Consider the following 12,964-nt stretch of genomic DNA (forward strand, 5'->3'; position numbering starts at 1 on the left):
CCCTCCCCCCTGCTACTCGCCATTCCTGGTTCCTGGTTCTCCTTATCTCGCAGCTTCCGCCCCTTCGGTATTTCAGTTGTGCCCTCCTGCATTCAAGGTATGTGGGCAACATGTTGACTAGTGATCACTAATGGGCATATTTTTATTGTGCACACTGCTGGGCATATTTTGTTAAAGGTCACGCTGATGGGCACCTTTTTTTATGTTAAGGGGCACTCTGATGGACAAATTTTATTTTAAGGGGCAAATGAATGGTTATATTTTTAATTTGCACACATTTTCTTAAGGGGCACACTGATGAACACATTTTGTTGTGCCCATCAGAGTGCCCCTTAATATAAAATGTGCCCATCAGAGTGCCCTTTAACATAAAAGGTGCCCATCAGCGTGAGCCTTATTTTATGTTAAGGGACACGCTGATGGGCACATTTTATGTTAAGGGGCACTCTGATGGACATATTTTATTTTAAGAGCAACACTGATGGGCACATTTTGTATTAAGGGGCACTCTGATGGGCAGATTTTACGTTAAGGGGCATGTTTTGTTGTGCCCATCAGAGTGCCCCTTAATATAAAATGTGGCCATCAGGGTGCCCCTTAACATACAATTTGCCCATCAGAGTTTCCCTTAATATAATAATAATAATAAGTATATTCTTGTTTTGAAACAACATTGATTCTTTCTTAAAAACGGGGGGGGGGGAGGGGGGGGCAGTTTGCCATCTTCACCCTGGGCACCAAATGGCCTTGTCCCAGCACTGATTACATACCTCCCAACTTTTTGAGATTGGAGTGAGGGCCACCTATCAGCAAAATTATGCAGACATAGGACACACCCCTTGCCACGCCCCCTTAAAGGAGAATTGTACAAAAAAAAAACCACAAGTGCTTTTTTTTTACCACTACTATGCCTTTATATTGGCTTTTGGAATATACAAATGCAGCAATTTAGAAATCAGATGAAAGGTTTAGCTCTGGAAAACACTTTTTGATAGATAAAAGGTGCATTTTATATACATCTATATAGATCAGAGCAAAATGAGGGACAAATGAGGAGGAATGAGGGACAGAGGGACATTGTTCCAAATCAGGGACAGTCCCTCGAAATCAGGGACAGTGAGCTATGTGATTGTATATTATGAGTTTCAAGAAAACAAAATCAATCAATTATCCAACCCTATCACACACTTGAAAGGGTCCACCAAAGTGCAATTTGCAGCCCTGCCACCCCCCAGCTGCTGTCCTCTGTATGTACATGTGTGATCTGCAGCGCTGGTACCTGTCGTCCTATTCAGCTGCTGTCTGGGAATGGAGATCGCCTGGTGTGAGTTAAATGACATGTAAACTACAAACCCCAGTGTGCAAAGGGAGAAATCCGAGAGGATAGGAGGGGTTTTTGTAAATGAACTCTGCTTGGGAGGGGTTGCAAATTCTTGTAGGGAACATGGGGGATGGGACAGCTCTGTATTGTTAAGTCTGAATAGGAACTGACTCACTTCTCCATGCTCAAGGAATCTTGCACATTTGGATAGACACAGACCTCATGCACACTTTCAGGAGATCTGGATCTACAGTGCTGGAAGCCTTCAGAACCATCCCTAGAGCGATCTTGGAGGGACATATAGAGGATCAAAGCAGCTTCTGTCTGAATCCTGCAACTTTTATTCCATAACTGGATTGCTCAAGGTGTTTGCAGGGGGAAAAAAAAAATCCACATTCGTGTTCCCCCTCTTTAGTCTACAGATGGTTTAAATTAATCGTTCTTCCTTTGCCTCTGCATACTTCCATCAAGGGGATTTTGTCTACCTTTTTGTCCTTCCTCTTTTTTTTTTTTTTTTTTAAAGGCTTACTTGTTTTAAGTTCAAGAAAGGAGATCTTTTTAACCTGATATGTTTTAGATACTTTTTAGACAGACTTTTAAGGACTAAGAAATATTAATTTTGGGAAAACTTGAGTCCTTGTGTGCGTTTTTTGTTTTCTTTTGACTATTGAATAGTTTTTTTTCCTCTCCTTGTAATCTTGACATCAGCAGAAGGATTAAAGTGGAAAGCTACTTTGGAAACTAAAGGATCAGAGATTTCAAGTAAGTAAAATGATTTTGTTACATTGTATTCTTTGTATGTTCTTGTGCTTTTGTAGACTTTTTTTTGTTTTGTTTTTCGATTTACATTGCATTTTTTAAGCTAGTGCAGACTTGTTTTATTATTATTATTATTATTATTATTATTATTATTATTATTTATATTTTTTAATTTGTTTTTGTTGTTTTAGTTTAGAACTTTTTATGGTGCTTTATTGAAAAATACACTTATGAAGGGTATGCATCTTTTAATGTGGCAAAGGAAAATCAGCTAGAAGCATTCTGAACATATGTTTTCTGTTGCATCTTCCTGCCTGGTTCAGTGTATGTTTTCATACTTGTACAATAGTCAACCTAATGCCTCTCCTGTCCATCCAATCCCACCACCAAGGTCCCCCCCCCCCCTTACTTAGAGCATTTCCAAAAGGTTCTAAACTCAGAGAATTGCTACTTTTGGGACCTGACTGCATCATTGATGTGTGATCATTGTATAGCTTGTTATTGTCATCATGCAGGTTTTTGTTATGTTTCAGGCTATGCAAAGAGCTAAATTGGCTAGGTGTGCTTAAATATTTCACATGATCCTCCACTTATGAATGCATATTCTGTTTGGTACTTTGTATTTTTTACATTTGATATTGTGGCTTTAGGTGTGCTTAAATTTTATATGGTCCTCCACTTATTTATGCCTATTATTTTTGGTTTATTTTATTTTTTCATTTTTATATCAAACTGCCACCCATTTTTGAGATGACATCAAAGATAGGAAAACTTGACCCCAGATTTTTCATTCCTTGTTTTAATTTCTTTTTAAATTCTGTTTTTTTTTTTTTTTTTTTTTAATTTCTCCGGTGGTCATCTGGGATCCTACAGCCTTGATCTATTTAACTTGCTTGTACTGGTTTCAGTTGGGATAAGTGACCCATTTCAAACTGTGTTTCACCAGAACTACAAGTCTCAGCATGACACACACACATATGTACAACAGCTGCTGGGTTTAGCCAGCCTTCTCATCTCCCTTGTTCACATTTGGAGTCTTGATTCTGACAATGTTTTGTAGTGTTTGCACTCTGCATCATTTGTTGCTGTATGTTAAGCTCACAGCAAAGGATTATGTACAGCCAGGCTCTTATTTCTTTAAAGGGACTTAGGGAAAAAAAGTATATTTGTTGATGGTAATCTGTGTCTCCAGATCTTGTTCCCAGAGTGGGGGGAGGGTAAACTTTGTGTCCCCTCTACCCAAGAGCCATTATGTTTTAATGCTTTTTTTTTTTTTTTTTAAACCTGGTTCCTGCAAAATCAATTGGAAGCCCTAGCCGAGGCAAATATCATTTTTAGATCACATTAAAATCAATTATAGAAAGTGTACAGTGGACTGAGTTATTTGGCCTTTCTTTAATAAGCAGGTTAGTGGCTTCATGATGCTAAAACATAAAAAGACAGACAGATTATTCAGGCCCAGACATTCTTGTGTGTGGCTAGTTAATGATCAAGCCAACTTTTGCTCAAGTCAGGTTTGACATTCCAGCCTTTTCAGGCCTGTTTTGCAAAGACCTGAACCCTTTTACTAGAGACTGGTGCATGGCAGAGAATTGGGTGGTTGTAGGGTTGCCACCTCATCCCTTTAAACCCGAACACCTATTAATTCCACAGGTTCTGAGGCTGATTAAGGTGGTAATTAAACTCACTTGTTGCCTTATCTGCATTAAATTAGCCTTTATAACGTGTGTAATTCAAGGTGTTCAAGTTTAAAGGGATGAGGTGGCAACTCTAGGTGGTTGGCATAGATGTTTAAACCTGCCAGGTATTTTGGGGCACACAAAGTTTTGAGCAGAATGGTTTGGTGCAGTAATTCAGTCTGTTTGAAATGTCCCTCCCCCACCCCACACACCTGGCCGAATGTTTGAATGCTTGGAAGAACACAGGACCAAAGTTACAGGCTGGAGCCCAGTGTATCAAGAAATGTTTTCTTAATTTTTAATTTTGTTCTCATTCATCCAATGCTAAGCTGCTTGCCCGTTCATACTAATACGTGTGCGCTACGTGACTCGTCTCCTACAACTCTGCTCTTTACACCCACAGCATCCAGACTTCCTAATCTTCTAATTTGCATTTTGATACATGAGTAAACACAGGTGCAAGGCAGAGGTCTCAAAGGCTCAGAAACCTCGCATAGTTAAAAAACTTTAATCAAAGTAATCTAGCTGCGTTTCACGGGGCAGCAAATCAGTTTACGGCTGTCTGCTTTCTAGTGTAGGTTATAAAATGTAAGCTTGGACTTGATTGGTTGCTCCTAGGTGTCATGTTCCCTTTTTCTTTTTTTCATTTATGTGCATACAGTTGTTGTAAGCACCAGCTCTAGACTCGGGCTACCTGTAAACATTCCAGACCTATTTAGATCAATGCCTGTGTTTTTGTAGCATTAGGTATGTGCGTTTCCTTGCTACGTTGACATGCATATTGATTTCAATGCCCTTTTTATTTTAGAGTTTGGAGTGGATAAGGTTAAGGCCATTGACCAAAGCTTGGTAATACTTGTTGCCGGATGTTGTATGCATTTTGATGCCCTTCCATTAACCTATATGGGCTTCCCAACATACAACATTCCATGTTTCTCTGCATTTTAGTATTTTTCAGTGCATCATACAGTTGGGAACAGACACAGATTTATTATGGGGAAGTTTGACAAATGCATTAAAACGCAATGGTGTAAATGGGCCCTCAATAATTGTCACCCGATTCCAACCAGTTACAGTCAGTGCCAATAAAATCACATTTATTGGCAGTATGCATCCATTGCTGGCATCCTCCTAGTCAATCAAACTCTCATATCCATGAGTGGCTTTAGCAAACCCTTCTAATTGTATATTGCTCTTCAAATAACACATTTCTTTAAGGGTAAATTGCAGTCACAATTGACAGTAAAGCCCTAAATGCATATAGGGAAAACAACCTACCGGTTTCATTTGGTGATGGGTGTCATGTGCCTGACCAGCCGACTGCATTTTGTCAGAATCAGGGAACTAATTTATTATTAAAATATATATATATATATATATATATATATATTAATATAATAATATATACATTTTTTCTTTATTGTAAACTTTTTGTAAGGCATGTGAGAGATTCCTAAACACTGCAGGCTCCTTTTCTGCCTTCCACAAACAGCTGGAGTGTCAGTACTAAGCGATTCCGCACAACCACAAATCATTTAGAGAAGTGTTTCTCAACTCCAGTCCTCAAGGCACCCCAACAGGTCATGTTTTCAGTCTTACCATTATTTTTCACAGGTGATTTGATCACTTTCACTTCCATAGTAATTACCATAGCCGTTTCATCTGAGGGAAATCCTGAAAACATGACCTGTTGGGGCGCCTTGAGGACTGGAGTTGAGAAACACTGATGAGAGCTGCTTGGAAGATCGAATCTGGTGATACAGGAAGTTGCACATCCTCCTACTAAATATGTGTGGATCTCTATGAACTCTAGCCACACTGGATAAAAGAGATCTAAAATTAAAGTGGTTCTAAAATAAATAAATTTACCTTAATATCACTATTTAAAGGGTTTGTAAAGCCAAAAATGTTGAGGGGGTTTGGATAGAGGTAAGGGGTCAGAATTCCTAATCCTATCAGGATTCAGGATCCTCTTGTTGTTCCTACCAGGGAAGATTCACCTTCTCTTATTAATGTTACTGGGAATGGAAAGTGAAGGAAAATCTTACATTTTGAGTTGTCACCAAGAGTAGAAGGGGACTCTTCTGATGGGGACATTAATATGGTAACAACTCTGTCTAATCCAAACTTGGAGACAAACAGCAAAAACCTGAGGGGCTAAATCTTTCCTACTTCATGCAGAACTAAAATGGATCTTAAGGAGCTCAAGGATCCAAAGTTCTGGATGCAAAAAACAGAATATTTCTCTGAAAAATTCAGTATATAAGAACTAGAAATCTAGCATTAAGACAAGACCATTTTGAAGGTTATAGTAGAACCTGCAGCTAATGAAGATTATGGCACAAAGTAATGGTAACTATTTCTAATGGCTATTACCTAGGTGTCTATTTATCAATGTTTTTCACCCAAGATTAACATTTTTCTAATTGAATCTTTTGTGGGAATCTTGAATTTAAAGGATAAGTTCACAGAACGCCTGATTCCCACCCAACAGCTAGCTGTCACAATTAAAAAAATAGAATAGAAAAAAAAAACCGCATCACTTATTCACAGTCCTCTGTGCATGGGAAAACGACAAGTCCCGACAGACTTTGCGGTTGTCAGCTTGTAGGTATTAATGAACTACTACGGCTCTGTGGAGCGCTGTGGTAGTTTATTGAGTCTTCCTGTTAGATTGTATCTGCTTGCCTGTACAATGTTCGGGCACACAGACACACTGACAGGTCTGCAGGAGATCTGCTGATCACTGGTGCAATGCTTTAGAGGTTCCAGAAACAAAAAGTAGTAAATGCACATTTTGTTTTTATCTGCAAAAAATGTGCATTTATTATTTTTGTTAAAAGGTGAACTTATCCTTTAAAACATGGATAAATAGACTGCATAGTATTGTCTTTTTGAGATATATTGTTTAAAGCCCTTTGTGGCCAGAGATTATGGGGGCTGTAGAAAGTACTATTTCCATAGCCAGTTCTGTTGCTACATTTACCACTAGCGGCACCAAATAATCTTGTTCTCTCTAGCTGCAAATAGAATCCTGTTCTATTGTCTCCAGGCGTGTGTTACAAATGGGACTGAATTACAGTAAATAATTAGATTAAACAATGGCGCTCTACATACGTCGATGATTTTCTCCCGCTTATCTCTCTAGTCTTGACGTGAAGGTGTCTGTACAAGAATAAAAATAAATAAAAAACCTTAGGGTTTACTTGACTTAGAATTAGTATCTGCCTCTTACAATTCACTGTGCTGCTGTACTTAGGCTGGGAGTGGCAGAATTGAGAGCCAATCACGCGAGCTGCATGCAAATATACTGACGAGAGACCTGGTGATGGCAGAATGAGTAGAGGGACGACCTCACCAGTTTACTGCTGCTCTTTCACTACCCAGTGAGAAAGCTGGGGGAGGAGAAAACACTACTGTACTCTGTAACTGCAAATTATGTCATCCACATTGTAGTTTGGTGGATGGTCTGTGTAAATCCCCAGAATGGAGGGACACACATGCAAACCTTTTGTGGGAGGTAAAGCACACTCCCATATGAGTGATTTATCTTTTGTTTTTAGATGTTTTCCTGAAGTAAAAGTAGTTCTAAAGGCTAAAAGCAGAACGCCATGATAAAACAGTTTCTCCCGTGCAGTGGGGCTGTGCCTGCATTGCATGGGTTAACTGCTCATTTTGTCTAGGGGTGCACCGAAAGGCTATGCTTGCCCAATCCTTCAATCCTCAAGAAAATGGCACTACCCCACATCCAGCGGTTGACTGTTCCTGCTGTCCTTACATCCAGAGCCAGTCTGTGGGTGTGATGACGCCAAGAACAGTCCATTCACAAGACCGCTAGCGTGCGGAGGGCACATAAGCAGCAGAGTCTGGTCTTGCACTGAGGATTGGGTTAGTATATCTCTGCCCTGTAATCCCCAAAAATTTTCAGTTAACCCATGCAGTGTGGGCACAGTCCCACTGCATGAGAAAATAAAATATTTGCCCGGATTTCCTTTTTTTTTTTTTTTTTTTTTTTTCCTCATGCATTAAGGTAATAACCCCTTTGTGCTGCAGGACCTCCCGCCCACCCTTACACTTACCTGAGCCTGATCTCGATTCAGCGCTGTTCCCGAAAGCAGCGACCCTCTCCTCCCTCACAGGGTAGATTGATAGCAGCAGAAGCCATTTGCTCCTGCTGCTGTCAATGCAATTTTATGACAAGGGAGCAGGGGTCAGGGCAGGGTTGCACTGTCAGGTGTGCCATAATAGGAAGTGGCTTCCTGTGGTGGCACACAGAGAAGTGGAGGAGCATTGGCAAGGGACCCCAATTCTATTGCACAGAGTAGGTAAGTATTCCATGTTTGTTATTTTAAAGAAAACATTACAGTAACTTTTAGCTTTAAAGGAAACCTGTAATGAGAGAATGTCGAGCTGCTATTACCAACCTACTTTCTTTCACCTACCCAGAAGCAAGTATGCATACCAGAAGAGTCGGACAAAAGTTAAAAGTCCTTAATTGCATACTTGTGCTCGATCTGGGACTCAAAGAATTGAGGACGGGTAAAATGATACCTAGACCACTAACATCTTCAGAAGATGTTGACAATGGTAGCCTCTATATTCTGTGACTATAGGATTCCTCTATGTCCACACTCAACAGATCTTAGGCCAAGTCAATGCTGCAAAAAGACAACTAGTGATGTTTTGAATGTTTCTGTTGGAAACAATGAAAGCGGATGTTCTTTAAAGTCCTACAGTGAACTGACTGGCGTCTGAAATATTAAATTATAAACCAAAGCAAGGAAGGTGATCCTTTTATTCCCATTTCATAGTTGAGCTACTTTAAGGAGGCAAGTGATGGAACCACAGGTGATGTTGATGCACAGGCCTGGCAGGATGCATAAACAGGGCATCAGTGGAAGAGTGCAGGAGCTGGAGTCAACATTGCTTCCCTGCCTCCGAGCTCTTCTAATGATAATGACAGAGTACAACCAATGTAAGCAGCATGGCTGTAAAACATATTGACACTTTTGGGTGCTTCAGGACAGAACAATACAATGTGACTTTTCATATAAACTGAAGCTATAAAACAAGACTCTATATCAAAGTGTTTGTTTAGCAAGTTGAACTGGTTGTTTTGCTCACACCAGTACCCAATAGGCGACAATGACCATCTGGTTTAATTGCAAACCTTTTGAAGTCACTCTGTTAGGGAGAAACAGAAGGATAGGTGTCAAGAAGCTGTGGGCCACATGACCTGAAATTATTTTTCCATGTGTCCTCCAAGACCCTGGAAAAATTACTTTTCCAGATGGAATCTGTTTGGCCTCATGCACACTGCACTCTTCTGAACGCCTTTTCTCCTGGCAAGAGAAAATCAACGTGAGAAACGAGCTTAACTCCACATTTTTGTAAACGCATTTAAGCGTGTCAAACGCTTGAGCATTAATTTGGCCAGAATTATATATATATATATATATATATATATATATATATATATATATATATATATATATATATATATATATATATATATATAATTTTTTCTGGCCATTGAAATGAATGCTCGAGCCCTTAATGAGCGTAGTGTTAATGCACGTTTTGAGTGTTGTTGGTTTTTTTTTTTTTTTTTTTTTTTTAATGCAGAAAAGCTTCTTTCCTGAATGTGACTTTTTGGTGGGGGTGGGGGCGGCACATAGGCTAACATGGAAGGGCATTTAAAGACAGAACAAAAAAAAAAACTCAAACACCTATACATTGGGCATTTTCGAGCTGCAGTGTTTATGAGCCCTATAAAACAAAATGGCTAGAACACTCTTTAATGTAACAACTTACCTTGTTTGTTTCTATTTGAGTTTATTTCCAGTCTTTTACCGTCATGGTTTAAATTGATTAGTAGATACAACTATGTGGGCTATAATATGAATTCCTAAGATTGTTTTTGGGTTACATCTTAAATGTATGTGGTGCCTCCTGCTTATTCCATTATTATCCTCTTTTAATTTACTGCACTATGTTTAGTGCTGATAATTTAGCAGAGCTTACTGGTTAATATTGATCATATACAGAACTGTAGTTTTTAACCCTTTTAGATGCCTGACTGAGTTTGGCTTCAACATTTCTGGATCGCAGACCCAGAACAAACATGCAGCAAATGAAAGTCAAAAAATGTTTGTATTTCATATATCTATGCTTGTTCCATTTTTGTTTCAAAGTATTGAAGCCAAAGCATCACTGACAGCCAGACGACTAGCACTTTCAAAATAAGCAGGGCAGCCAACATATTCCTTTTTAATTAGGAGTGCTCTTTTAATGTGGTGGTTTAATTTTCTAGCTCTCTATTGAGGGATGAAAGGGAGGAACTGGCTTTCTTGGCCAGACTTTTCATTTTACTGGAACTGATTGTCACGGGAAGAGGGGCTTCAGTTATGACCATGTGTCAAGAAAACAAAGGGGCCTGTACTACATGACCTCCAGACCACTGAGCATGTGCCTCAAAGTTTGTAGACTCTCCTGGTGCTATCAGTATATATACTGTATGGTCTCTGATTGCAGAGCTAAGAAGGAGCCATGGTACTCTGCAGAGAAATTTGGGCAATGAGGAGGACGAGTCTGGTTTAAGAGGGTCTCTTCAAGCCACTAGAGAGGGAGTCAAATGCTGCCTCTCCTTAAATTAAAGTAGTCCTCTTTCATCCATATTGTCTGTTATTGCCTTTTTTTTTTTTTTTCTACTAGTGGCTCTGTGAGAGCTTAAAGCCTAGTACACATGAGATGAATGTAGGGTGACATCAGCCGGTTCTTTAATAATCAGTCGACATTTAGGCCCGTGTGTATGGCAGCCGGGCCAACTTCTGTCGGACGAGCATGCTGGAAAACCAGCAGCCAACCATCTCCCGATCAGCGCTCTCAGCCAGTGACAGAGAGCGCTGATCAGAGTGTTCTGGTGGGGGGTCGTTCGTCTGTCTGAACACAATAGAACAGCAGGGGAGATCGCTGTACTAACAACCCTCTAGGAAGAACAAAAAATAACTTGTGGTGTGTACTAGGCTTTAGGATGGCCGTATTTTGAGCAAGGTGTACAATAATTATATATTTTTTTTTCTTTTTGTGGGGCTTATGGGATAATGAGAGTTTTTGATGGGCTGACACTGGCCATTATCTTTCAAACATGATGGAAAATGTGAAATGTGGTGAAAACTCCAGGCTAATCCACCGCCAACTGCAAAAACTGTTAAACTTTTTAGGTATCTTTTCTCGTATCATTGAGCTAATTATGGAACTAGGCATGATAGGGTGTTGGTAATTATCTTGTTGACAGTTACATATTGCCTAAGGTTTATGTATGAACAACGAGATCAAACTTTCCCTTTTATAAAATTAATGTTTTCATAGCTCTTATTGCTGAGGCCACTGACCACAGGGCTGTAGCTTATTCAGATAACATACTTATTAACTCTGTTCTCTTGGTTATGAAGCTGGATACGCAGGAGTGTATTGCCTGGAGATGCACATCAAGCTGAAGAGTTGTAAATTTCTGGCAAAGGCATCATGCAGGCCAGTCAAGTTCCTCTGCCCCAAGCTTGCTCATCCATGTCTTTATGGACTTTGCTTTGTGCGCTGGTCCAAATCATTTGGTGGTGGGATTATGGTGTGGGGTGGTTTTTCAGGGGTTGAGCTTGGCCCCTTAGTTCTGTGGGCACAGTTTGGGGATGGCCCCTTCCTGCTCCAACATTACTGGTGCACAAAGCAAGGTCTATAAAGACATGGATCAGCGAGTTTGGGGTGGAGCAACTTGACTGGCCTGCACAGAGTTCTGACCTCAACCTGATAGAAAACCTTTTAGGATGAATTAGAGTGGAGACTGCGAACCAGGCCTTTATCGTCCAACATCCGTGCCAGACCTCACAAAAGCGTTTCTGGAAGAATGGTCAAACATTCCCATAGACACACTCCTAAACCTTGTGGACAGCTTTCCCAGGAGAGGTGATGCTGTTATAGCTGCAAAGGGTGGGCCAACTCAATATTGAACCCTACGGACTAAGACGGATTCCATTAAAGTTCATGTGCATGTAAAGGCAGGTGTCCCAACACTTTTGAATAAATATTATAATGTATATATGTATGTCACAGGATTTTGTCTACGCACTCAGGCTATATAGTGTGCAAGATGTGTGGGAATCATAGGAGTAACTGGTCAGGATTTCTTTTGGCTGGAAAATGCATTCCAAGAATGCACATACAAACAGTAGCTACATGCTTGGAGCGTCACCGTTCATATTTACATCTTATTAAATGCATTTCAACATGAACAAGGTTTGTGGAATTGGTCAGAGAGGTTTATTTGTTAAAATAAGGTTCTACTGAGAGGATAATTTTTTCACTTAGTTAGGAATTCCGCAAAATTTAGGTCATCTTTTAAATGTTTACCAGTCAGAGGTGTGCACAATTTTTAAGCATATGATGAAAACGTGTACAAGCAGGTAGTACTTTCCGTGTGAAATTGATCAGCAGATCCACTGAAATGACATACAAATTTTTCACTTTTTTTGCGTAAAAGTCAAGCCTCGCCATCCCCCCCTTCTTGTGAAATCTTTCATAAGCAAGGAAGCCAACCATCACATTAAAGGACCAATAGTGAGGCTTGAGAGGCAGCAGGGGTAGAGTCTAACACAGCATTAATAGAAAAAGGTAAAATATACATAAAACTTCATCTGTCTACATCTCTGGATCCACTAATCTTTTACAAATGTGGTTTTTACTGAAGGCAACTTCTGCTTATCCATTTATAATTTTTTTTTTTTTTTTCATCCTTAATTGATTTTGACAATTTTGTGGCCAGTTTACTTTAAATGGGCCACTGACGGGTGTTAGATTCTTTTTTTCTTTTTCTTCCTCCTTCCTTCTTCAGAAAGTTTAGAGTTACTTTAGCAAACTTGTGAATCCACTTTCTGTAATTACATTTCTTTTCTTTTAATGGGATCATTTATTTGCTGCTGGCTGCATTACAAATGTGTGTGTTTTCTGCTAATTATTTCTGGCACCAGAAAACAGACTGACACTTGTTAAAGTTGGTGAGCTACGCGGATTTGAGGGAATAGTGTATATTATATTTGTTGCATAATTTTTGTTTTCATGGTTTATTGGATATGTAGTAATGTGTAAGGCGCCGTTCACACTTATGCAGGTGTGAGGGTGCACAAGCATTTTTTTTTTTTGCGTGCCATGT

General features: G+C 39.7%; 1 protein-coding gene across 5 annotated transcripts in view; it reads left to right on the forward strand.

Moving 5' to 3' along the window:
- The first annotated feature begins 1,425 nt into the window (after window positions 1-1,425).
- Window positions 1,426-12,964, forward strand: part of FGFR1 (fibroblast growth factor receptor 1) — a 131,846-nt gene continuing 120,307 nt past the window's right edge. For 2 of the 5 annotated variants that reach the window (XM_073622335.1, XM_073622336.1), the window contains exon 1: window positions 1,428-2,083. The gene's annotated coding sequence lies outside the window, so the exon portion shown is untranslated. Of the gene's footprint in view, window positions 2,084-12,964 lie in introns of all 5 variants that reach the window. The other 3 variants (XM_073622333.1, XM_073622331.1, XM_073622332.1) reach the window with 3 other exon arrangements.

Source organism: Aquarana catesbeiana, linkage group LG03, assembly GCF_042186555.1.
Source record: "Aquarana catesbeiana isolate 2022-GZ linkage group LG03, ASM4218655v1, whole genome shotgun sequence".
Lineage (NCBI taxonomy): Eukaryota > Metazoa > Chordata > Amphibia > Anura > Ranidae > Aquarana > Aquarana catesbeiana.